At 36.6% G+C, this 27481-nt stretch overlaps 1 protein-coding gene across 1 annotated transcript in view; it reads left to right on the top strand.

Moving 5' to 3' along the window:
- Positions 1-27481, top strand: part of CTNNA2 (catenin alpha 2) — a 1198185-nt gene that overhangs the window by 26671 nt on the left and 1144033 nt on the right. Inside the window, exon 2 of the mRNA XM_055378924.2 lies at positions 24688-24816. The gene's annotated coding sequence lies outside the window, so the exon portion shown is untranslated. The remainder of the gene's footprint in view (positions 1-24687; positions 24817-27481) is intronic.

The raw sequence follows: 27481 nt of genomic DNA, 5'->3' as shown, positions 1-27481 counted from the left end.
ATCTTTCTCACTGTATGCATTTAGAGAATTATTTTCCTAGGCATCCATATACTTAATCAGAATTGTTTAGTCTGAAGACTCAGATCTTTCTTCAGGAAAATTATCTTCTATTATCCCTTAAATTATTGGTTCTATTATATTAACATTGTACTGTCTTTCTGGAAATTCTGGTATATAAATATCAAGACTCTCAGATACATCTTCTACATTTGTTATCTTTTTTCTCATTTCTTTTTAATATCTTTCTGAATTCTTAGATAATTCCTCAAGTTAATTTACTAATCTCTTTGTTAGCAATATCCATTCTGCTCACTGTGTGATTTTCTGGTTAGTTTCAGCAATAATGTTTTATGCTAAACACTCTGGTACTTCAATTTTTTTCTTTTCCATGACCATATAATCTCTTTGAATGCAGTAACCCTTCTAATCTCACTGAAGATATAAATAACAATTTTCTTAACGTTTTCCATGGTTTGCATCATTAATCTTGTTTTTTTGAGGGATATTAGAACTCACTGTCACTATTGCTTCCCTCCTTTCAGCTGATTTTTTTCAAAAGTCTGATGATAAATATTTTACTGTCTGATTATATACCTACCTCCAAATTAATGTCCTTAATAGAGTTTTTTTTAAATGGGCCCAAGGAAGAGAAGCTATTATCTTTTATTTCAATGGAAATAATAAAATGAATTCCCAGAAGTGCAAAAATCACACTAATTTTTTGTATAAATAAAAAGTTTTTTAAAAACCTAAATATGAATAAAGTGAATATTAAAGAGCAATTTTACCAGCCCTGATTAAAATGTAAATTATAATTATGTAATCGGAAAAAGTTAGGTTGGCCATACAAAATCATTCTGAGGAAAGTGCCTCTAAATTTGTCGTCTAGCAAAATACATTCTAAAATTATGTTCTCTCTGATTATATTTTAATGAAAAGACAACAAAAAGGTGCTCTGTTTCTCCTTTTCCTAGCCTCTGCCCCTCTGCCTCCTACTTTCTCATTTCCCAAATTGCAATAATCTAGAACAGGTTTATTTTGCTAAGTCATGATCAGGTGTGCTGAGACAGAGAAGAGAGTATGGGAAGTCTCTTTTCCTGAGATCATACAAGAGGCAAAAAAAAGAAGTTTACAATACTGTAATGTGTGCTTAAAAATTCTGTTAAGAGAGTGGATCTTAGTAAGTGTTCTTAACACACGCATACAAACATGTACACATACAAAATAAAACAAAACAAAAACCTAAAGGATGGAAGGAAACTTGTAGAGGTGCTAGATATACTTATTACCTTGATTGTGGCTATGGTTTCACAGGTGTATGCATAAATCCAAACTCATCAAGTTGTATATATTAAATATGTGCAGCTTTTAAATAACAATTAAAGTGCAATAAAACCGTTAAATAAATAAATAGACTTTGAAAAACTTTAAAAGAAGAAGACAGATGGAAGATGTAAATCCTAAAGGCCTTCAACTCCAGAGTAGAGTCTGTTTGGTTTGATAGAACCAAGGAGGAGAAGCAACTGGAGAGTAGGCTGGAGTTTGTTACATGGAAGAGGCCACATACATGTTACTCAGCAAAGAGAAATCTTAAACTCATTCTAGATTAAACCCAAAGTGAAAATGATACTTTTGGTCAGCTGAGCTGAACAGACTGTGTTGTGGCATAGATTCAGAGTAAGATTTTTATTTTCAGAATTTTAAAATACTATGAATTAATTCAGAAAATACAATATTATAATGAATGCTATAATGGATTTACTTCAGTGTCTATTTCAGTTGATGGTTCATAACAATAAAGATTGTATTCTAAATGGAAGGTCATCAAGAATTTTAAAGCTAGTTTTGTGATTTTAATCCCTAGCTAACATCAAGGGTCTCAAAGGATTAGGAGTTGGAGATTATAGGAGAAATACATTTCCTTGGAAAAATATCTTCACCTTTCTTCCATACACGCACACAGGGATGAAGGGTGCTCTCTCCTGACCCCAAACCTAGTGGGAAGGGCTTCAACTATATCAGTCAGAAGTTTGCACAATGTACTAGGGATTTGGAAACGTGGGCTAGTTCCTGGCCCGAGCCTGAAAAATATAAAGGCTTAGGAATTGTGGCAGCGCAGCTATTCTAGTAGTGACACCTTGGGATCAGCCTAGATTTCCAAATGTTACTCAGGTTAAATTTTTTTTTTTTAAACCAGATGAGGGTCATACACCCAAAAATGAGAGCATCATATTGTTCCAGTTCCTATCTCAGAACTCTATTCAAAGAGGTAAAAAGCCTATTTTAAAAAGAATTTAGGTATGACTGGCAGCTAAAGAAGGATTCACCAGCATTCAGTCAGGGCAAAATAATTCATTTATACCAAGAGAACTGCAGACAGTGAGGAAGAGACAGAACTGACCTTATCAGTCAGGATAGACTAGAATAGTGGTTCTCAGACAAGGGCAATTTCATCCCCAAGGGCTTTTTGGTGATGTCTGAAGATAGTTTTGGTGGAGGAGTGCATGGGCAATGCTGCTGGCATCCAGTGGCTAGTGGTCAGGGATGTGGCTAAAAGTCATACAATACATAGCAAAGCTTCTTACAACATAGAATCATCCAGCAGACTGTCAATAGCACTAACACTGGCAAACCTGAGCTAGTGCATGCTGATTCAACAAATAATCACCAAATCTTAGAAGATTGTAAGACAAAAGTTTACTTCCCATGCGTGCTATGTCTCTATTGCATGTTGGCTTGTGGCTCTGCTGCATGTGCCTTCCTGGCAGAATCCAGCCACCACTTGGAACATCACCAGTTGACATGACACAGTGAAAAGAAATATGTTGAGCAATACATTAACTTTTAAAGCTCCTCAAAGAAATGACATCCATCTCCCTATCTACATTTCATTTGCCAAAGCGAGTGCCCTCGTCTATTGGTTAGTTATTACCGCATAACAAATTACCTCAGAATTTAGTGTCTTAAAACCATGCAGACTTACTTTCTGCTAGTTTCTATGGATCAGAAATGGGGCACATCATTGCCAGCTCCTCTTCTTTAGTTTCTCTCAAGAGCTGCAATCAAGGTGTCAGCCAGAACCTCCACCATCTGAAGGTTCAAAAGGGACAGGATCTGATTTTGAGCTCACTCAGTAATTGTTGGGAGGATCCAGTTCCCCATGGGCTGGTGGACCGAGGGCCTCATCTCCCTTGTACACCTTTACCCGGAGTCTCCAAAGTCCATTGTATTGTTCTCATGCCTTTGCATCCTCATAGCTTAGCTCCATTAAAAGTGAGAACATATGATGTTTGGTTTTCCATTCCTGGGTTATTTCACTTAGAATAATGGTCTCCACCTCCATCCAGGTGGCTGCTAATGCTATTATTTGATTTATTTTTATGACTGAGTAGTATTCCGTGGTGTATACATATGCCACATTTTCTTTATCCACTTGTCGACTGATGAGCATTTGGGCTAATTCCATATTTTCGCAATTGCGAATTATGCTGCTATAAACATGTGTGTGCAAATGTCTTTTTCATAGAACGACTTCTTTTCATAGGACCTATTTTGAATATCAGCATAAGACACCATAATGATAAGCCCAGCATGCAAGGGACTTCTGCGTTTAAAAATACATGTATGGTTGGGAGGCCGAGGCAGGCAGAACACTTGATCCCAGGAATTCAAGATCAGCCTGGGCCACGAGGCAAAACCCTATCTCTATAAAAAATACAAAAATTAACGACATGGTGGCATGTGCCTTTCCTGCAAGCTACTTGGGAGGCTGAGATAGGAAGAGCACCTGAGCCCAGGAGATTGAGGTGGCAGTGAGCCATAATAGCACTACTGCACTCCAGCCTGGGTGACAGAGTAAGACCCAGTCACACACAAAAAAAATATATAAATATTAATTAATTAATTAGTTAAATGTGTGACTTGTTTAGAAACAGTGGCTGATATAGCTTTCATGAGCACTTATGTAGATTGCCAATCCCTTTTTGCTGAACTGCCTTGACCTTAAAGCATGGTGAGGTGGGGTAAGTGGGTCTGACTCCTATCTCTGACCTACACATATAGGTGGAAACAAAACATAAGATTCCTCCCTAAATGCAGCTAGAAGCAATTAGGTAAAAATTTAATTTAATTTAATTTAATGTAGAAATTCCTTTTCTGGTTTCAACATGGTTGGTCTTTCTCTAAGGGTACTAGCTAGAAGTAGGTAACCAGCTGGTTGTCCTCTGCAAGGGCGAGGTGCTTGAGATGAAAGATGGACAGGCTTCTCCTGAGGTGTATTGCACAAGAATACTTTTATAGGTGAGCTGTCCTGAGCTCACCTGGTAGCTGTAGGCTCTCCTAAGCATAGTGTAGTCCACAGGAAGCTTCTCAAGAGTGTGGTCAGCAATGGTGGGTCTATGACACATTACTTTCCTGTCCTCACTCCTCTTACATTACTCTTGCTTGATAATTCCTTAAGATTTCCATTAGTTGAATGTCATTTTCTGTGATTTCTCCTAATAAGGACAGAAATTTCTTGTCCAAATTTCCTGTGCTATCTCTACAGAAATTTGAAAATAGGGGAGATTCTAAAACCTTTACCAGCCATACTTCATTTTCCAGAACATACTACATTGTTACATAGAAAGAGCTAGAAATAAAACAGATATACCATATATAGCCATCTCTTTCTCTTTCTCTGTAGTTATCTATATGAAGGTTATAGAAGGATATTTATGGAAACAGACCAAATGGTTAATGGTTGTTAACTTTGTGTAGTAGAATAATATGCTTCTTTTTTCAAAAGATCTATTGGTACATTTAAATTTTCTTCCTATGATCAAGGAATGCTTTTATACTAAGTAAAAAAAAAATACAATTTTTCTTTAATTTAAACAAATAATAGAATCACAGCATGCAATTTATCTGGGGACTGTGCATCTAACAGAGGAGCTATTTTAAACTAAAGGGATACCAAGAAATCAGGAGCTTTTGAAGATTCACTTTAAAGTGTTGCTACTCATGCTTAACAAAAATGTTTCTACCTCGCAAATTAATGTACAATGTGTATGCACACTAGAAATTTATTTTGGGACAATCATAACAAACTCTATTTTATACTGCTCCTAAGTTTGCAAATTGCTTTGAAATCTCATTTTATTTCATCATTCTAATGACCATATTAAAGAAAGGTCAAGTTTTATTAACCTTGTTTGGATGTGGAAAGAAGCACAAAGCATCCCATGATATGCATTGAGAGCAGCAGAGCCACAACTCTGACTGCCACACAATTGCTTTCTCTACCCAGTAGCCTTTACTTTCATGCCTTGGTAGGTTGGACAATATCAATGAAGAAGGAAAATTATGCCAGCAACTGATGTAGGTCTCATTGCTCAGTACAGGCAACATCTCCCCTTTATTTTAGATTCATAGATCTCTTTTCAGGTTTTGAAATGTGATTTTCATGGCAGTAATGTCATGCATAGTCCTCTTTTCCTAAATAGGAAGTTTATAACTTCATTCTGGATATCTTGCAAATTTTCTGTTTCCTTGAGGAAAAAAATATTTAACTCAGAGAACCTGATGATTTTTTTGTGGATGACCATCGTGTAAGTGGAGAGTAGAATCATTTTTGGCCATGAAAAGTTGAGAACTCAATTAAGAATAATTAGGACTCAAACAAAAGTGAAAGCTGATTTAAAATGATTTATTTTATTTTATTTTATTATTATTATACTTTAAGTTTCAGGGTACATGTGCACAACGTGCAGGTTTGTTATATATGTATACATGTGCCATGTTGGTGTGCTGCAGCCATTAACTCGTCATTTAACATTAGGTGTATCTCCTAATGCTATCCCTCCCCCCTTCCCCCACCCCACAACAATCCCTGGTGTGTGATGTTCCCCTTCCTGTGTCCATGTGTTCTCATTGTTCAATTCCCACCTATGAGTGAGAACATGCGGTGTTTGGTTTTTTGTCCTTGCGATAGTTTGCTGAGAATGATGGTTTCCAGCTTCATCCATGTCCCTACAAAGGACATGAACTCGTCCTTTTTTATAGATGCATAGTATTCCACGGTGTAAATGTGCCACATTTTCTTAACCCAGTCTATCATTGTTGGACATTTGGGTTGGTTCCAAGTCTTTACTATTGTGAGTAGTGCCACAATAAACATACGTGTGCATGTGTCTTTATAGCAGCATGTTTTATAGTCCTTTGGGTATATACCCAGTAATGGGATGGCTGGGTCAAATGGTATTTCTAGTTCTATATCCCTGAGGAATCACCACACTGACTTCCACAATGATTGAACTAGTTTACAGTCCCACCAACAGTGTAAAAGTGTTCCTATTTCTCCACATCCTCTCCAGCACCTGTTGTTTCCTGACTTTTTAATGATCACCATTCTAACTGGTGTGAGATGGTATCTCATTGTGGTTTTGATTTGCATTTATTTAAAATGATTATACTGACAAGCTGAAAACTCAGGCAAGACTAACTTTCGTATTGCTGGTATAATTTAAATAGGAAAAATATTTTTAAAGTCTGTTTTGTAGCAACAAGACCAAGAAAAAGTACTTTAACAAATCATGCTACATATAGGCAGCATGCTACACAGAAAGAATATGTGTATATTTACTTCATAGAAGTTCTGCTCAATTATCTAGATAAGAGGAAAACATAATGAATTTAAAAATCTACTAATGCTTTTTAAAAAATTTAGCCCCATAATTCCAAAGCAGTTTAAAAGATGCATTAACATGTAACCATCTTAACTTTGGAAATTTCACGTTTTCATTTTTGTGATCTTGTAACAGTAGATTTGATGATGAATGAGAAATTGTCAATAGACATAGCAAGTCTAAGGGAAAGATTGTAAATATTCTATACATTGCAAAATAACTATCTTTAGTTATTGTAAACATAAGTGGGTATGGAAGATGGTGCCTTAAGATGAATTCTGCCTATTTGTTTCTTTTCATATAAACATGCTGCTTCTCATATAAAAAGTAGAAACTAATTTCCCTAGCCTTGAATCAGTGGCCTAAGTGGCTGGTTTGGTCAATAGAGTGTAGTGAACATTCTGGGACTCTTGAGCCTTGCTCATGAGAAACTTTGTAACATTCTCTGGGGACTCTTGCAGTGCTCATTTGGAGAGCTCCATCTGAGAACCCAGATAGCACGCTGGGAGTTGCCTACATAACTCACAGAGGCCACGTGCAAGTGCTCCAGTGGTCAGCTGCAGCTGAGCTCTCAGCATTCCAGCTGAGCTCTCAGCCTTCAGCCACCATCATGTGAGTCAGCCATTTAACACAATCAGCTCATTTGGGGAGCAGATGATTCCAGCTCCTCACATCTCACTACCACTGCATAGACAAATTCTGAGTGAGAACTACCCAAATGAACACAATTAACCCAGAAAACAATGAAAGAGAGAGTAATCAATGGTTGCTTTAAGCCACCATGTTTTGGGATTCATTTGTTATATATCAATAGATAACTAAAAGAGTAAGGTATGCATATTAAGTAAATAATAAATTGAAAATAAAGCAAACTTCTTCAGAATGAATCAGAAAGTGTACCTGGCTTTGGCTTGCGACACCAAGTGTTTAATGATTTGGGGATCAGTAACATACTCTCTGGTCCTAGCTCTTCATTTTTAAAGTGAAAAATCTGGGATGTTAAAAGACAGACAGTGTAATCCCAGCACTTTGGGAGGCCCAGCAATCCCAGCACTTACCTGAGGTTGGGAGTTCGAGACCAGCCTGATCAACATGGAGAAACCCCCGTCTCTACTAAAATACAAAATTAGCTGGCCGTGGTGGCACATGCCTGTAATCCCAGCTACTCAGGAGGCTGAGGCAGGATAATCACTTGAATTTGGGAGGCAGTGTTTGCAGTGAGCTGAGATTGTGCCATTGCACTGCAGCCTGGGCAACAAGAGTGAAATTCCGTCTCAAAAACAAAAAACAAAAAACAGTTCAAATGCATGTGTGGCCTTCTGATGAGTAGGTTTCTACTCATTCTGCAGTGAAGGTCAATGTCAATAAGTGTTCACTGACTTTGGACAAAAAGTGTAGAATAGATTATCAAACACCTTGTTCCTGAGGACAGAAATGATAATCAGGAACCAACATAGGTGGACACTGAGCATAACCTACCAAAATCAACTCATTTAACTGAGTAACTGAGTATCTTTCAAGGCTGTTAGGCTGGTATACCAGAGCATGTGATAGACATTGTTCATCTGTGACATTGACTTCCTTCAGAACCTTCTGGATTATAGTATAACTTTTGTATTATTACTTAAGATCTTTCCACTGGGCTCTTCTCAATGAACAATTTCTTGAAAGTATTTTTAATCCTGCACAAATTCTATACAAATCTTAGGCTCTACTCTCATGCTATTGGTTTCATCACTGTCCAGCCCTCCTCAGAAAGCCTCTCCCGTCTGTCCTTTCACTAGATTTTGGGCCTATATTTCCAAATGTAAGAGCTATTCTAGCTCTTAACAATTGTTTATATCACTACCATTCTATTGAAATTGCATGTCCAAAGTTGTCCACAATATTTTAGTTCCTAAATCTAATTAACCTTTTATCTGTTTTCCTCTCTACTTTATCTCCATAGCATGGAACCAGGCTGACAGTTTTCTCATTCCCCATTCTCTCCTTTATTGACTTCCATGGCACTTTCGGCTCTCTTTGTATTGCTCCTACTGCTTCTACTCTATTATCTGCTGTGTCTCCTATTGTTCTCTTAAACATAATCATGTTTACTTGGTCCCTTTCATTCCCTTTTATTCTCTTTTTCTCAATGTGATTTCTGTCCAGTTATTTACTCATTATTTTCTCTATAAGAATGGTATGGTAACTGATATCAAATTTTTCCTTTGCTAATTTTTAGGCGCTAAATATGTCCTGAAATTTCATTTTAATCCCAAGGGTCCAGAGCCTGATTAGATGGTCTTAAAATGGGATTATAGTCAAAAGACTTGGGGATATCTAAATCATTTTCTATTTCAGCCATCCTTCCTCCCTGTGATTTCATGGAGGAAAGGTATATTTACCCAAGAATAATGGCAAGTGAGAAACAAGGCATCACTCAATTTTTATGATCTAGGCTTGTACCCTCAGATAATGTAGGGCTTTCTGGTAAACAGGGCTTGGAGTTGATGTCCAAAAACGACTAAGACTTAACATTAATCAGTACCTTCTTTAAACAATTTGTTCTTTTCATTACAAAGAGAAAGAATAAGATAACTGTATCTACCCCAAGGAGGCAGACCCTGGCTCATTTTGCTTATTCTATTGCATGAATGAAAAGAAATCCCAGAGAATTTGAGGAAGAAAGGAAAACAGAGTGAGGCATGTCTATGTTTATGAACATCTGATGTAGTATAGCCCAATTTCTCAATAACTAGGCAAAATCATTTTTCTGGAATCTGATTTAATCAGACTAGTATTCCCCTTACCCAGAGTGGGAATATGTGGAGAGTGGACAAGGGCAAAAGGTAAGACCTCCTGCTTCTAGGTCCTACTTCTCTTGGCAGGGAATACTCATGGCCCTTCGTCTCATTGTCACTGTAATTTTCAGTTTATGCATTGATCTCCACTCTGTACTCTGCTGTTTGCTTGCTTAATATTCTAGGACTGAAGCCCAGCTCATTCATCTGGTGGCCTAGTTCTTGCCAATTTCATCAATAAAATCTTCTGAATCTTACCTTCAGTATTCCATCCACTCTGTAGAGTCATGCCTTGATATTCCCAGATTTCAATATTGCTCAAGCTGACCATACATAGTATATATACTACCTGCAATTTCTTGCTGTTTTAACCTTTCTGTAGAATCAGAATTTAAGCTTGCATAAAAATGTCAGTTTGGCATATTCTTTGGCCCTGTGCATTCAAACACCTGTCTGTCTTTGCTGTGGATAATTCCATTTCTGAGGTGGGTTTTCAATTTGCCCTGGGGAGTGGGTCTCTGCTTCACCTCTGTAACCATCTGTCATTGGATGCTGCACATCCAATCCTGTGTTTTTTTATGATAAACTCAACATGAGTCAGTACTGCTCTGAAGACTCCCAGAAAAGGGTTTCCACTTTAAACTGCATCAATATGCTATACATGTAGTATTTTGAGATTTGGATTATTTCCCTCTCACTCCCAGTAATTTCTGCTTACAACATGACCATCCATCTTTTAGACCATTAAATAATGAAGAATCTATTGTTTCAAGAAAGAGTTATTACAACCGAATACAAGAGGCAAAAAGAACACAATGAATGGTTATTGAAATGTGTGAGACGCAAAGACTTAGACTTCTCACACTTAGGCCTTGGGCTTTAAAGTTCACTAGAAATAATTCATTTTGAAGAACTATTTATTCAAAGGCTTTTATTTTTCTATTGATCTTGAGAAATGTTATGATCCCTTAGAGGAGACAAGGATGCCAGAAGATCCAGGCATTTTAGAAAATCTTGTAAGAGCAGAAGTTTTGGACATACTTCCCAGCAGAATCCAGGAGAATATAATTGCTATTTCCCCATACCCCATTGTGATATGAGGATATTAGTAGTAGAAGTGGTTATATGCATTGTCATGGCACATACAGTTTCTGTGAAACTGTAATTATTATATCAGAGAGAGCTTCCCATGAAAGCACAGTAATGGATGAAAACCCTGCCAAATTATAGAGGAAGAAGAAAAAAATTTGAAAATAATCTGGAGTTCACTAGTTGATCTTTCAATAACATTTGTTGTCTGCCCACTCTGTACAGGTCTGAACTTCGCTTCTTATAAGTTCATTGTTTTACACTTTTATTCCTCTAAGTATCCATTTAATTTATACTTCAACTTGCATATGACTTTGAAGCCCATCACAAAATGACTAAAAAAGGGGGCTCAGTGTGGCAGTCTGGGCAGTAGATGAATCACTCTGTCATCTGCTACTCCAGGACTCATATGCAGCTTAAATCTTTAGTTGTTAGAAATCTTAGGTAATTTGAAGAGTATATACCATCTTTGTTGAGAACACAGCTTCAAACACCAAGAAGGTTTAGATTTAAATAGCCAAAGTTAACAGAATTCAAGAAACAGGAATGGAAACTGTTTTAGCTATGTTAAGCATAAAGGGATTTATTACTGGGAATTGGGCCTTTAAACAGTCCCTGGAAGAGTTGAAGTTCTTGGCTCTAGACAGGGTCCAGAGGAAAGCTTCTTAGAAGAGTAAGTCTGAACTGTGTCTCCAGAAGAGTTGTAACCTCCTTTCCATCAGAAAGATGTGAAATCTGGACCTATTACTAGAACTGTTGAGTTCAGGATCATATCACTGTAGAAGAGAAAGAGAGATTTGGGAAGCTGCTGCTGCCACCACACCATTGCCTCACCAAACTCACAGAGCTAGTACCTAGATACAACCATGCTTTTAAGCAGCAACAGAAAAATGTGTAAGAAGATGGCCCTGTTCTTATTTAGGTTTTAAAAATCTGATTCGAGTACCGCTATATGATGAAATCATTTTGCACTTAGGACCCTGATTGTAAGGACATCTGGGAACTGTAGATTTCAGATGTCTAGACCCTACAGTACAGATGGATCACCAGAAAGAGGCAAAAATGCATTATCTAGCTCCACATATACTTGTCATCGTAATAGATATGCATTTAATAATTAGAGTAGTTATTATTTTGAGACAATCAAAATCATGTAGTAATATTTTGTGCTTAAATAGTACCTGTCAATTGATATTGTACGTACCTATAATGTTTAATATTATGTATTTTAATATTCATACTATTTATATTTTTAGTAAATCTACATATTTTTAATGTGGCCTATTAGAATAACCATATTTAACTCTAATTTTAGAATTTGTAATTAAGCTATAAATTTACAAATGGAATTTTGTTTAATATTACTAAATGTATTTAGAGTGTTGGATCACCTAAAAGAATTTTGCATTCACTGTATTCATAGTTATTTATTGCATTTATAAGAATTATATAATAATATGGTAGATTTTCTATCTAATCAGACAATGAAATTTATGAAGAAAATCAAATATATAGAATGTATAATTATGTTTTGAAATGTGAAAGTAATTAAACTGTTTTAAACAGGACAAAACATTGTTCATATTATGTACAAGCTGACTGCAATACTTGAAAATATAATAAGATTTATAATCTAAGTTTAAAAGATTAAGAAAGCACAAGGGATTTAAATCTGAACTTTCATAATTTGCATGCTAAATCTTAAAAGATGAAATAAAAGCCCAAACATATAAAGAAGTATTAATACACATTTTTTACAAACTCTTCCAAAAATTAAAGAAGAAAACAATTCTCAACTAATCCTTTGAGACCATTATTGCCTCAATATCAGAAGCAAAGGTACACGGTAAAAGAAAACTATAGACCAACATAGATGCAAAAATCCTCACCAAAATACTGGAAAAATGAATCTAGTAACATATAAAAAAGATTATCCATCATCAACCAGTGGGATTATTCCCATAAATGCAAAGTTGGCTTAATATCTGAAATCAATCAATGTAACCCACCATATCAATAGTTAAAAAGCAAAAATCACAACATCATTACAATAAAAGCAGAAAAAAACACTTAATCAAATCAAATGCTCTGTCATTATAAGAACCATCAACAAACTATGATTGGGAAGAACTTTTTAAACTTCACCACGGGCATAGACAAAAACTCCAGGGTTAAGCCTCTAAAATGAGGAACAAGACAAGGATAACTGCTCTTTCCATTGTTATTTAACATTATACTGGAAATTCTAACCAAGACAAAGAGGCAAAAGTAAGAAAGTAAGTAGAAAGAAAAAGAGGAGGGAAGGGGAGGGGAGGGGAGAGAAGGGAAGGGGAAAAGGAAGGAAGAAAATGCCTCCAGATTGAAAAGGAGACAGTGAAATTATCTCTATTTACTAGTGACATAATCTGGTATATAAAAATATTGGCCGACTGTGCCTATAATCCCAGCACTTTGGGAGGCTGAGGCGGGTGGATCACAAGGTCAGATGTTCGAGAGCAGCCTGGCCAATATGGTGAAACCCCATCTCTACGAAAAATACAAAAATTAGCCAGGTGTGGTGGCACATGCCTGTAGTCCCAGCTACTCGGGAGGCTGAGGCAGAAGAATCGCTTGAACCCGAGAGGCAGAGGTTGCAGTGAGCCGAGACCGCAACACTGCACTCCAGCCTGGGCAACAGAGCAAGACTCCATCTCAAAAAACAAAAATCATAAAAATCCTGGAATTGGGTTTTGATTTCCTCCAGTATGTCAATGATCTTCATTTCTATCTATATTTGAATTCTGCTTCTGTTACTTCAGCAATCTCAGTCTGGTTAAGAATCGTTGCTAACAAAATAATATGGTTGTTTGGAGGTAAGAAGACACTCTGGCTTTTGAGTTGCCAGAGTTCTTGCTCTGATTCTTTCTCATCTTTATGAGCTGATATTCCTTGTTCCTTCAGTCTTTGAACTTGCTGCTTATGTATCCTGATCCTGAAATAAAAGTTAAAACAATTAAAATAATAAGAAATTCACCAAAAAGTATTAAAATAATAAATGAGGTAACAATATTTCAGGATGGAAAATCAATATAGAGAAAACAATTGCATTTCTATATGTTAACAATGAACAATCTAAACTAAAAATGAAATTAAGAAAAAAATTGATTTATAATATAATTAAAAAGAAAGAATTTGGGAATTAATTTAACAAGACAAGTGCAATATTTGAATTCTGAATGCTACAATACATTATTGAAATAAATTAAAGAAGACATAAACAAATGTTAAGATATCTCATGTTCATGGAACAGATGACATCTCAAACTTATCTGCAGATTCAAATCAAATCCTTTAAAAATTCCCAGCTGCCCTATTTTTTTTTTTCAGAAATTGACGAACCAATCCTAAAATTTATGTGGAAATGCAGGGGATCTAGAATAGCAAAATCAATCTTGAAAAAGGAAAGATGAATTTGGAAGACTCACGTTTCTGGATTTAAAAACTTACTGCAAGCTACAGTAATCAAGACAGTGTAGTACTGGTATAAAAATAGACATATAGATCTATGGATTACAGTAGAGACTCGGGAAGTAAAACTGCACATTAGTGACCAATTGATTTTCCATGAAAGTGTAGGGAAAATTCAATACAAAAGATTTTTTCAACAAATGTTACTAGAAACAATGCATATCCACATGCCAAAGAAAGAATTTGTACTCTTTGTTTGCACTGTACAAAAATTAAGTCAAAATGGATTATAGATATATATGGAATAGCTAAAATTATAAAGTTATTAGACAAAAACATTCGTATAAATCTTTGTGACCTTGGATTGAGCAATAATGTCTTAGAGACAACATTAAAAGCACAAGTGACAAGACCAAAAAAAAACCAGAATTTTTTTCAAAATTAAAAACTTTTGGCGGGGCGTGGTGGCTCATGTCTGTAATTGCAGCACTTTGGGAGGCCCAGGCGGGCGGATCACGAGGTCAGGAAATCGAGACCATCCTAGCTAACACGGTTCTCTACTAAAAATACAAAAAAAAATTAGCTGGGCGTGGTTGCAGGCACCTGTAGTCCCAGCTACTTGGGAGGCTGAGGCAGGAGAATGGCGTGAACCAGGGAGGCGGAGCTTGCAGTGAGCCGAGATTGCGCCACTGCACTCCAGCCTGGGCGACAGAGCAAAACTCCGTCTCGAAACAAAACAAAACAAAAAACAAACAAACAAAAAAACAACAACTTTTGCACTGCAAATGACACCATAAAAGGAAAAGACAACCCACAGAATGGAATAAAGTATTTTACAAATTTTGTATCTTATACAGAATTATATACAGAATATATAAAAACATTTACACCTCAATAATATAAATTTGAATAATGTAATTTTTAAATGGACGGAAGGTCTGAATAAATATATTTTTAAAGAAGATATATAAATGGCAAATAAGCACACATGAAAAGATGCTCATCATCATCCATTAGGTAAATGCAAATGAAAACCAAAAGGAGATACCAAATCACACCTATTAGGATGGCTATAATCAAAAATAAAAATAATAACATGTTGGCAAGGATGCGGATAAATTGAAATCCTCATACATTGCTGATGGGAATGTAAAATGATGCAGTCACTCTGGAAAACAGTTTGTCATCTCCTTAAAATAATAAGCAGAGTTACCACGTGACCAGGCAATTCCACTCTTAGGTGTATACTCAAGAGGAATTATAACACATTCGATACACAGGTGTTCATAGCAGCATTATTCATGATTAATTGCCTAAAGTGGAAATAACATATCTATTAATTGATAAATGGATTAAAATTGTGGTATATCCAGAAAAAGTAATATTATTTAGTAATTTTTTAAAAAATGAAGTACTGACACATGATACAGTATCATGGATACTGTGGATCAACCTTGAAAATATTCGAAGTGAAAGAGGGCAGTTACAAAAGACTACATATATTATTATTCCATTTATACGACATGTCCAAAATTGGCAACTATATAGAGATAGAAACTAGACTAGTGGTTTACTATGGCTAAGAAGGGGAGGGGCGATTAATGGTTTGAGGGAGGAGAGAATAAGAAGAATGACAAATGACTGCTAATGGGTACAGAATGTCTTTTGGGGTAATGAAAATGTTCTAAAAATAGATAGTGGTAATAGTTGCTCAACTATGAACATATTAAAAATTATTGAATTGTATACTTTAAATGGGAAAAATGATTCTAAACAAACAATATTCTAAAAAGTATTTTCTGTTATCCAAAGTTTGAGGCTACCAAAAAAATTTAGCAATTGTTTCTGTTTATAAGCTTTAGAATTTTTTTCTTTTTAGACTTGTCATATTTTTCTTAATATGAATATTCTAACTTTTTAAATTAGTTTTTGTCAGTGTAAAAGAGTCTGAAAATATTCTACATGCAATTAAAATGTAGTTTGTATCTTAAACACAATGGATCTTCAGAGAATAGATACTTTACAAGTGTAATTATTTTCCTCAAAATTGTAAAGTTGAAAACTGGAAAGTATAAACTCAATACAGACAAAATACTTTCAATGGTGTTCTTTGACAAATTTTTCACTCACTGGCATATAACTATGTTCTACTTCTATTTTTGAATGAGCCAATATTATTATTTTCTTGCAGAATATCTTCCATTTTGGGGGATTTATTAATTTATTCATATTTACCTTTGCATCTGTTGATATTAACTCCATTCTCATTCCTAATTTTGAATACTTTTTTATTTTCTCTCTTTTTTTTGTTTAGCCCTACCGCCCGTGTACATATATATAATTTTATATATGTATTTATTTATCTATAACTACCCTTTGAACTATACATAGAAGGAGATATAATTATATTAAAATGGTTCAAGTTCTACATGACTTTAAAATAAAAAAATATTAAACTTAACTTTACTGGAGTTTAACAGCAACAAGGGAAGAAATAAGTAAAACTGTAGGAACTGCTGAACTTCAGAAAATGGTTTGTTTACTTTGAGAAATATTTGTTCCTAAAAAATTCCCCTAGGCCAGATATAGAAAACTGATGGCTTTGGGACCTAACACAGCATACAGATACTTTTTTGTTGTTGCTTTTTGGCCTGCCTAGTGTAGGCCTACACAGTGTTCAAGATTTGAATTAGTTGTCAACATTTTAAAATAAGGAGTTTTCTCATACAAATCTGGATCCAACGTGTACCATAATTGAAGCTCCGGCAATGCCATCCCACAGTCCCACATGGAAGGGGCCTGCAGGAGCTAAGGAGTAGCAGGTTCTTTACATGGAGCCCGTACTCTCCCTTTCAGCCCAGCTCACAACGTCTCTCTGTTTCCCCAACACGGCCCTGGGTGTCAGTTGCTGGTTGCCATCTATCATCTTACACATTTCTGCCTTATTGATTCAATTACTTCTAGGCTTTTAATTTTGTATTCTCAACTCTTGGCTATTCATACTGTATTAGTTGTCAATGACATTGACCCATCTCGTTCTTAGTATTTGTTCCTGCTGCTGTCATCTTCTGCATCTCCTGTCATCTAAAGCCACCAAATACCTATTATTTCTCTATCCCTTCCAGTTCTCTGCTCTGTACAGCATAATGTTACATCAGATAATGTTAACCATTTCTCAATGTCTTGTTAACTCACTCCCTTTAGTGTCCTACAGTTAACCTAGCACACCCATGTCCACTAATTCTTCTCTTACTGAAGTGAAGTTAGGGTATCTTCCACTAGAACACCCCACACTAAATAATGGTACTCAGGTAGTCCAAACAGTACTTAAACTGCATATCATCGCTATCTCTTGTCTTAGAAAATTACTACCCTCCTTTTGTTTCAGCTAAGCAATGTCTCTTTTAGGAATTATGTTCATATCTGCATTTGTGTATCATGCAATTATTAACTTTATATATAAATTTCAAGGTGCATTTGAATACACGTAACAGAAAACCCGCTTCAAATTTCTTTGAAGAATAAAGAACTGTATTGGCTTATATAAAAGTACAGGGCAGGGCACATTGATTCAGTGGCCACAGTTCTATTTTTGTTGTTTTTTAGTTTCCTTAGACACATGAATGAACACAGTCATGCTGTCAGGAAGAGGAGAAGGAAGACTGATAAATAGTAAGTATTCAGCAATATTCACCACAATCAAATGGTTCAGCCACTACATGTACACGTATATCTTTCCTCCTATATGTAGATACCACATCCTCTTGGACAAGAATATCAGGTATCTCATGACCTGAAAGAGAAATGAGATCCTTGGTTAGCCAAATTGGCAGTACTTAGTTCCACTGGTAGGATGGATCTCTGTCTATTTTCTTTCATGACCGCATTGAAAATGGACATGGAAGAGTGTGTCCTTTCTAGAGATGGTGTGACATTTGTAGTCCAGTCCCAGTAGGTGCAAATCTGAGGGACTGGAGATGTCCTGTGTTTGAGCAATTAAAGACTGTTTTGAGCCAGGTCTGGAATATCTTTGGCAGTACAGCTCCCTTAAAAAGTTAATAGGCTTTGATCTTTTGCATGCAAAAAAATAGCAAGTATGGTCTCCACAGTAGTTTATCTGGTCAAAGTCTGATTCTGACCATTTCATTTTCTTCGCAACAAGCTTCTGTTTGCTGTCCATTCCTTTGGACCTTGATTGGCGCCTTTATCTTAACCGCTGCCTCGGAGCAATTAAAAAAAAAACCCTTAGGTACAAGGACACCATAACTTTCATAATTACCCCCAGATTAAATTCTATCTGCATATTCTGAATGGCGTGGCTAACTACTTCATCGGTTGGGAATGTTTAGCAGAATTTGCTTGAGAGAGGTCTGAAGAGTAGGCTCACGTTGTATTCTAATCTTGTCAACCTTCCAGGTCTCCTATTATCCTGAATTGTTAATAAAAGCTTCACCTTGGGGATAAGACTTGGCATTCCTTTCCCTATCAAACTCCACATTAGTGTATTTGAAATAATTTGCTTTTCTGAGCAGAGGCAGAAAAGAATGATATTTTCTTCCATTCCTTCTCTTATTTGCAGAACGTTCAATTTAAGCTAATCCAGTATCTATACTGTAGACCTCAGTGAAGGCTGGAAGACTAATCCAACACAATCTGACATCCTGATTCTTTCCAATCACCTTTATGTTCCACCCTCTATGAGTACATAATCATTTCCTAAGGCAGAAGAAGTGTTGTTATAGATTACTTTTTTATAACTGCATAACAAAGACCATCAACTTCCTAGTTTAAGAGGAAGGTATCCTTTTCACTGACCTCTTTTACCTTGATTCAGCACCATACACTTGCCATCATGTTTTGTACCCACTCAGAGCACAATAGCTGCAAGTAACAGAAAACCAGGTCAGAGTATCTTAAACAATAAGAAAAAAACTGAATCTCATAAACTGAAGTCAGAGCTAGGGTGGGCTTCACAAAGCTACCATGATATCCTTCCTAGACTGATGCAATTCCCTGATACCTTGTCTCTGTACATCTGAATGTGTCCCCTACATCACTTCTCCATATAGCAGTCACAGCGATCTGTTGAAAATTAAAATTAGATTATGCTCTTCCCTGATCAAAACACTCTACTGACTTCTCATCGCAATTATAATAAAATCCTTAATCCTTCCCATAGCCACAGATACTATTAGTACCCCTTTAGAGCTCCCCTCTAGATTTCTTACGCCACCTATGTAATAGGACCCCTCTAAAGCTCTCTAGTCCTATCTGCTGATGCTCATCTCTCACTCACTCCACACTGGCTATAGTATCCCATTTTGATGTTTCTTCATTGTGACAAGCTTGTTCCTTTCTTAGGACCTTGACATTTGCTACTGCATAGGCCCAGAATGCTCCTACATGGAGCCTTGCAGGCACCACTTACTGTATTATCAGAGTTCTCCAGAGAAACAGAACCAGTATGATTTGTGTGTATATATAGAAAAAGATTTATTGTAAGTAATTGACTCGTGATTATGGAGGCTGGCAAGTCTAAAATCTGCAATATTGGCCAGCAGCCTGGAGACCCAGGACAGCCGACGGTACAGACAAATTTTGAATGCCATCTGTTGGAGATTTCCCTTTTTGTTCTATTCAGGCTTTCAGCTGATTGGATGAGGACCACCCACATTATGGAGGCCATTCTTGTTTACTCAAAGGTCATGGATTTAAATGTCAATCTCATCCAAAAATATCTTTCATGTTGACACATAAAATTCACCATCACACTCACATACTCTTTCAGATCTGTGCTCATTCATGACCTTTCAAAAAGAAATTCCTCAAAGCCCCTATTGAAAAATTCCACTAATTTCTGTGTCTTCTATACCTTTATCATATTTTACTTCACTTCATAGATTTTTCAACATCTAAACTTACATTACATATTTATTTGTTATATACCTGTTACCTACCTCCATTTCTAGAATACAGGCATTATTCTTGTTTACCACCATTTCTATAGGATACAAACAGTAATTATATAGTAGATGATTAATAAACTTGAGTCAAACTTTTATATTCACCTGGGAATCAAATGCAGTCCTTCTTATCCAGGAGATGGCTCAGAATAATTGAAATTACACAGAATAATTGAAATACACACAAAAAAATGAAAGATTTTTATAAATCATATTGGCTACAGTGTATATTTGTCTACTTTCTCTCACCCCACCTTCTCTGCTCTGAAATACTGAGAGTAGGGGTCTACAAAATGCATTCCTTAGCCTTTCCTGACAGCAGACCTCTACTCACATCATTCCAAGAGAAGACACTAGTGGAGGGATGAGATTGTCTCACGGGAGAAGCTATTGTTCTTTTCTCTTGCTCTTCTTCTGGCAGCATTTTTGAGTGACTACATCCTTTCCACCCAACAGCAATCCACCTTCAGCTTCAATGGTCCCTCTTGCATGGTTCTAGGACAAGCTGCAGGCCTTCTTCATCATGGTTTCAGCACTGTCTAAACTAGCTACCCTAGCAGGGAAGCACTGAGTGTTCTTCTGGGCTCTGATTACACCGTTTTGTCACTTTTGTTTTCCAAGAATTTGATGAAGTAGCCACTGTCAGCAATTACTTTTAGTTTCACATAATCTGTGGTGTACTTTTTATTTTACTTCTCTCAGACTCAATACAATGTAACAAGGCTCCTGAATTAGACCTCTAAATTACAGTCTATTGTTTTAAAACAATAAGGTACTCTCCTTTGTTTTTGTTTTTGTCTTGTTAATTCAGTGATGTGATTCTTGGGTTAGGTAGCTTGTACAGTTTGAATATAATGATGACCTTATTACCCGTGGAAAATGCGTTACTGCTAATCCATGACATGCCATGATGTCACATTTACCAAATTATCTGTTGTGGCTTTATTCAAAATTTATTTTTCTGTTTATTTATTTATTTGTTAGATATGGAGTCTTGCCCTGTCACTCAGTCTAGCTGGTCTTAAACTCCTGGCCTCTTGGCTGGTCTTAAACTTCTGGCCCACCTCTGCCTCCTGAGTAGCTGGGTCTATAGGAGTGAGCCACTGCATTCAGCTTATCTGTTGTTGCTTTAGATGAAAGGCCTTCTTAAGGCAAGGCTCTGTAAAATGAAGTGGTCAATGCATTCAACTGCCGTAATAGTGATGATGACTACTAAAGACTGTGGGGAAAGATTTTTTTTCTCTAATACTGCACTAGATTGCTTACAGAAACAAAATTACAAGCCCAATGCTTTAAAATCTTAGTTCAAGGCAGGTCAGGAAACCAGGGAAATTTCACTGTGGTCTTAAAATATTTGCTCATTTATTGTAGTTTCAGGGAAGATCACAAATCCCATCCCAAATCTAAAAGTGAACATTCCAGAATCACAACGTAAGTTGAATTTACTGCCTCATCGTGTATCTTATGTGAAACTAAAAGCACATGATCTTGTGTACATTTTAGAGCATTAATTGGGAAAGAATGGGACTCTGGGGTTTGAAATAGGGATATTTGGGTAGATGGAGGTGAATCCGATGACCCTGAACCCTCAAATCTCATTGAACTTTCTATTGCTAGCAGAAATAGTCTCCCATATTCAAGGATATTAGTGGTTTTTTTTTTTTTTTTTTAGTTCAAGGCCCTGCAATTACCTCCCCTAAGGAAGTTACTTTCAAGTGGATGCCTGTTCATAAGACCTATCCCCACCATGCTTCACTGCCTTCAAAACTACAGTTTGAGTCTGATTTTAACAAACACCTGGGGGACAAGTATACAATCTTACCCAGGGAAATGTGACTTAAATACAAAAAGTTATTGTAAGAGTATTATTAGTTTTACTCATTTTAGCTAAAATTTGGAGAATATGTGTGGGAAAGATTCTAAAGATTTTGGAAGAAAGAAAGATTTACAGAGATTCTATTTGCCATGTGCTATCTTGAGTAGCTAGGAATGGCTCAACTGTGGACACAACATCAGACTTTAATGTGGCTTATATTTAATAATGTTGAGAATGTACAACTTCTTGGCATAAAAGTGAAGAAAACTTCTACAGCTTTGGGATACAAAAATAACAGACTGCATTTGTGATTTGCGACTTGGTCATTCCCTGTCACACATAACACTCCCTTCATTCAGATATTGAGAAATGCATTAGTGACAGAAGTACTAGAATCCTCAAAACTGTGATTGAGGTGGTGAATATGAATACAGATGGAAGAAGATGGCTTATGAACTGATAATCGTTGAAGCTGAGTGCTGGGGTAATAGTGGAATAATTATGCTATTTCTATTCTTTTATATAATTTTATAATTATCCATAGGAAAATTAAAGGAGATGAGTTTTGTGGTGGCTGTCTTTTGTTGTCTGGGGATGATATTGGAAAACACCAACTTTGAAACAGGCTTCCTAGCTTTAGTGGAAATCACGAAATTCCTAAATAACAAAAGCTTAGTGAAAATGCTTAACTACCACAGAAAATGTGTACATGATGACCTGGTCTGTTGATGTCATCTAGATTGCAATTTCCTAGACTCTTTAGGGCTTGATCAATGGGCTCATGTGTAAAATGGCCACAGAAGCAAGTATAGAGATTCTGCAAGGGCTCAACAATATAGACCTTTTCTTACCAAAGCGATTTGACTACCATCCTCGCTGTGTGCAGGCACAGGTTTAACAGCAGAGGTCCAGCCCATATCCCGATATGGCATTATTCATTGGGGAGACCAGGCAACCACCTGGTATCAGAGTGATTGCTCTGCCATTTATTTTGGGTATTTCATCTGCTTTTCCTGATTCCAATGCCTCTTCTAGCACCAACATTTTTTTTATTATGAAAATAAGCCCTCACAAAGAACAGGGCTCATAGTTGCAGGCACAAGGGAAAATGGTTGTTAATTTCTCTTCTTATTTACTGTATTAGGGTAAAACAATATCATATATGATGTCTAATAAGAACTGATACTACGTGGTGTATGGAAACACTTGAAATGTAGATTATTGTCCCTTAGCTGGTGCCAGAAGCCACCATCAGAAGGCCTTTGGCGTGTCATATTCACCATCAAGATGTTCTGTACTACATTGCTTCTGACCAAAGAACTTATTACAAAGCAAAAGAAGTGCAGCAATGGTGTCACACAATTCACTGATCTTACTCCATACTTATTGGCTTAGAAGCAGCTGCCTTAACAGAAACATAAAATGCCCTACTGACATATTAGATACTGTGCCAGCTGAGAGACAATAATTTACAAATGTAGGATGTTTCCATACACTATGTAGTATCAGCTTTTACTAGACATCATATATGATATTGTTTTACCCTAATACATTAAAGAAAGAGAAGCGAGCAGCTATTTTACCCCAATGCCCACAATTGTAGGCTGTGTTTGTTGTGAGGGCTTATTTTCATAATAAAAAATGTTTCAAATGTTGGATATAATTCTTTCATTGAAATGGAAGTTCATCCGCTACCTGGCCATTTTGGGTCCTTATTCTACTGAACCAACAGAAAATAAGGAATTACCATGATTTTTCAGTGATTGATCCTGATTACCAAGGAGAAGTTGAGTTGCTGCTCTATAGTGGAGACAGAGAGAATTATGTCTGGAATGAAGGAGGTTTCCTGAAGTGCTCTAAAGTTCAATGGGAATAATTGTTAGAAGCTTAGACAACCCAAAGAGGCTACTCCACTAAGGACTCAGACCTTCAGCAATGAAGATTTGGCTCATTCCCATCAAGTGAGGACAATATTAACTGAGATTGTGGCTGGGGGCAAAGTATCATGGAATGGGTGGTAGATAAAGAAAGTTATTCTAATGTGAGTACTAAAGCATACCACTATATATGTGAATATGTGAACTATTGTTTTTTTTTCCTTTATCTCTTTTAATATAAGGAATAAAGATAGTGGTTAAATTTACAATTTAATCTTTTTTTGTTTGTTTGTTTGTTTTGTTTTGATGGAATCTTGCTCTGTCACCCAGGCTGGAGTGCAGTGGTGTGATCTCAGCTCACTGCAACCTCCGCCTCCCGGTTTCAAGCAATTCTTCTGCCTCAGCCTCCCAAGTAGCTGGGACTACAGGCACATGCTACCACACACGGTTAATTTTTGTATTTTTAGTAGAGACGGGCTTTCACCATATTGACCAGGCTGGTCTCACACTCCTGACCTCAGGTAATCTGCCTGCCTCAGCCTCCCAAAGTGCTGGGATTACATCCATGAGCCACCGCACCCGACCTACAATTTAATCTTTAATGACGGAGTATCTGGATGGACTTGTGACTTTGGATGAAAACTCATAGGTGGCATATGTCATAAGATTTTGCCTATTCCACTTTTGGGGACAATGTGTGGGTATCTTTCATTATATAAAGAGTAGATGCATCTTGATAAGGAGAAACATCATGTCATTGTCTTTTTAGTTGTGTTAAAATTTAAATACAGTGAGAAGGGTGTATATGGAGGCTGAGTTGCCAAAGAGTTGAAAGTGTTGATTATTTGACTACTTTGCCGCTTTTTCCACCATTCTTTAATTTTGTTCATAATTCTATGGTTGGGGAATCTAGATATTAAATTTTCTAGGCTCTGTTTACAGCTGGTTTCTTAAGTTATATCCATAGGAGACACTGGGAGAAGACAGGAAGGCACGAAGACAGGAGATGCTATTGTAGTGTGACATCTTTCTTTCTCTTTCTGGTAGCACCTCTGGATTTCGATGCACTCCTTCAAGGACCATGGTTTCTGCAATAGTACCCCCTCTCCATTGTTCCTGCTCTGACTCTGATGGGCCCTCCTTGATGGCACTCCCAGCAGCACAGCCTTAGCACTGGTAAGACATCTCTTCTCTTATGGTTCATACCCTTGTAGCAGTAGATGTTTCCTAAAGTTGCTAATCGTTGGTTTTCTTCATTTTTTCTCCTTCACTCTCCCAACTTTTCTAACACCTGCATAATCAATTCCTTATATTAAATTCTATGTGTTTGAACTGTCTAGAGTTGTTTACCTTTTTCTACCTGGGCTTGGACTGATACAGTCATAAAACGACTGATTTATTTCCTTGCTCTACACTCACATGCAATTAAGATTGAAAGAAAAGTGGACATTTCTTCTATTAGCTCTCTTTAGAAGTTAGTTATTTTTTCAGAATCCATTAAAAACTTCTGTTTTTGTTCCATGCTCCCAAACTCCATAATATGTCAATTTCTATATCAAAATCTGTGACCATAGAATTAAATATGGCAATGAGCTAAGGCCTGAATTTCTCAACCAATGCCTGTGGAAGTCCAGTTAGACAAGGTCGGCTCCTGGAGCCAGAGGTGAGATTAACCTCAGGCTAAAGCATGTGGGCTGCATTATGGAAAGGTGTACAGTTGTTAGAGTGGGAATAGATGGGAATAGACATTGGATAATCCATAAATAGTGTCTCTGTGCACTCTCATTACATTATATTGCATTTATCTCAAGTTGTCAGTTTGTCTCATTAACGTATGAGATTGTTAATGGTACAAACTGTGTCTTTTATCTAAATAATCAACATTGAGAATTGTGGCTGTCACCCAATACGCAAGTGTCAAAATTGTCTTGAATGGAGGAATGAATCAATGTGCCAGAGCTTTTGAATAAGGTTGAGTTTAACAAGATTGGGTTTGAGCCTTTAGTAAGAATGTCATAATAATACACAATGTAAACAGGCACTGGAACAATAACGTTTGTAGAATTGGAGATCTATTAGTTCAGTGGCATTTATATTTTTTAATCAGCCAAACACTTTTTCAAATGAAATACTACAGGAAAATAATGTGTGTGTGCATGTGTGCATTTGTATGTAAATAAGGACATTTCTATGTCTTTGAAATTACCTCTGTAGAGGTAGGTGGTTTAAAACTTTGTTTGATGGAATATATATTTTTTTCTAACTCCCTAAAGCTCTTTTGCAAAGTATATTGGTGCATGTGTTACAAGTTAAAAAAAAAAAAAGGAATTTCTTCAACCACGTCCAAGCTGAGTTAAGTTGACTTATACAAAGGAATTGTTTCTCTTCCATCAGCAGGGAGGTATCAGAGTTCTGGGAAGAGCAGTATGGACCATGGAGTCAGATTGCATAGACTATAAACCCACCTGTACCACCTGCCAACTCTATGACATGGTACAATAATTATACTCAGAACCTCAAAATTAGAGGTACTCTTCACATCAACATCTTTAAGATGAGGAATTTGAAACACAGAGTGTTTTCATCTTAAAAATGTGGTTGATATTGGTAATCTTTGGAAAAGTTAATGTGTAGAAACCTCTTAATATCACCAGTAACTATTCTGTGAGTAATATCTATCATTATTATACATCATCAAATCATATTTGGTAATTCAAAGTGGTAGAGGAAATACCTCTGTATTCTGGATATCAGGAGATTCTGTCCCAAATCGTTTTCACTATGGTATACAGGACTGTTTGTGAAATATTTTGATTGCCAGGCACATGGTGGTTTTGTACTTCAAAGCATCTTGTGGTCACAGGAGTTATGTGACTAGTTTTGTCCTAATATACGAGTCACTCCAGGGCCAGACCAATTAATTTATTTCTTTCCCTGTATAATAGTCATGAATTAGATTCCAGATAGTGGCTATTCAGTTAGCTTGGGTCTCAGAAAGGGAATCTTGTATAAACAGAGCTATCATATAACCCTCTGAAATCTGGGTGTTATTTCTTACCTCAGCATAACCTACTCCATATGGTTAATTCAGCAATTGACTAGTTTCGTGATTATGGGAAAGAAAAACACATTGAGTCTCAGTTTTGCCATCTGAAAAATAAGGAGGCTGGATAGGAAAAAACTATCACGAAAGTCTCTTTGAGTTCTAAAATTATATATTCACTGATAAGAATAAAAGTGGCAGTGAGGATACTGTGGTTTGAATGTGTCCCTTAATGTTCATGTGTTGCAAACTTGATCCACAATGCAACAGTGTTGAGAAGTGGGAACTTCTAGAGGTGTTTAGGTCATGAATGGATTAATGCCATTACTGAGGGTGTGATGAGTGGACTCATTATCAAGGAGTGGGTTCCTGATAAAAGGAGAATTCAGCCCCCTTCCTCTCCTGATCTCTCGGTTGCTGTCTCTTGCCCTTCCACCATAAGATAATGCAGCAAGAACGCTCTCACCATCTGTGACCCTTCGATCTTGGGCTTCCCATCTTACAGAACCATGAGCCAAATAAATTTCTTTTCTTTATAAATAACCTAGTCTCAGACAGTTTGTTATAGAAGCAAAAAACAGACTAAGAAGAGGATCAGACATTTTTTAAATCAAGGAAGAACAGAAATAAGCTCATTAATAAGCTGTGAGTCAAAGAACAGCAGAGTAAGGTGAAAACTAAGGTCAGCTGTTTCCCAAAGCATGTTCCTTTGAATCTAGCCATGAGAGATATTTTGTGAGAGAGGCTTCCTTGTTCATATAAGTGTGGGAAATGCTACACATATTTCTCTTAAATGAA

The sequence above is a fragment of the Gorilla gorilla genome, chromosome 12, assembly GCF_029281585.2.
Source record: "Gorilla gorilla gorilla isolate KB3781 chromosome 12, NHGRI_mGorGor1-v2.1_pri, whole genome shotgun sequence".
In the NCBI taxonomy this organism is placed as follows: domain Eukaryota; kingdom Metazoa; phylum Chordata; class Mammalia; order Primates; family Hominidae; genus Gorilla; species Gorilla gorilla.
The sequence above is the reverse complement of the archived record's forward strand: the minus strand, read 5'-3'. Positions and strand labels throughout refer to the sequence as shown.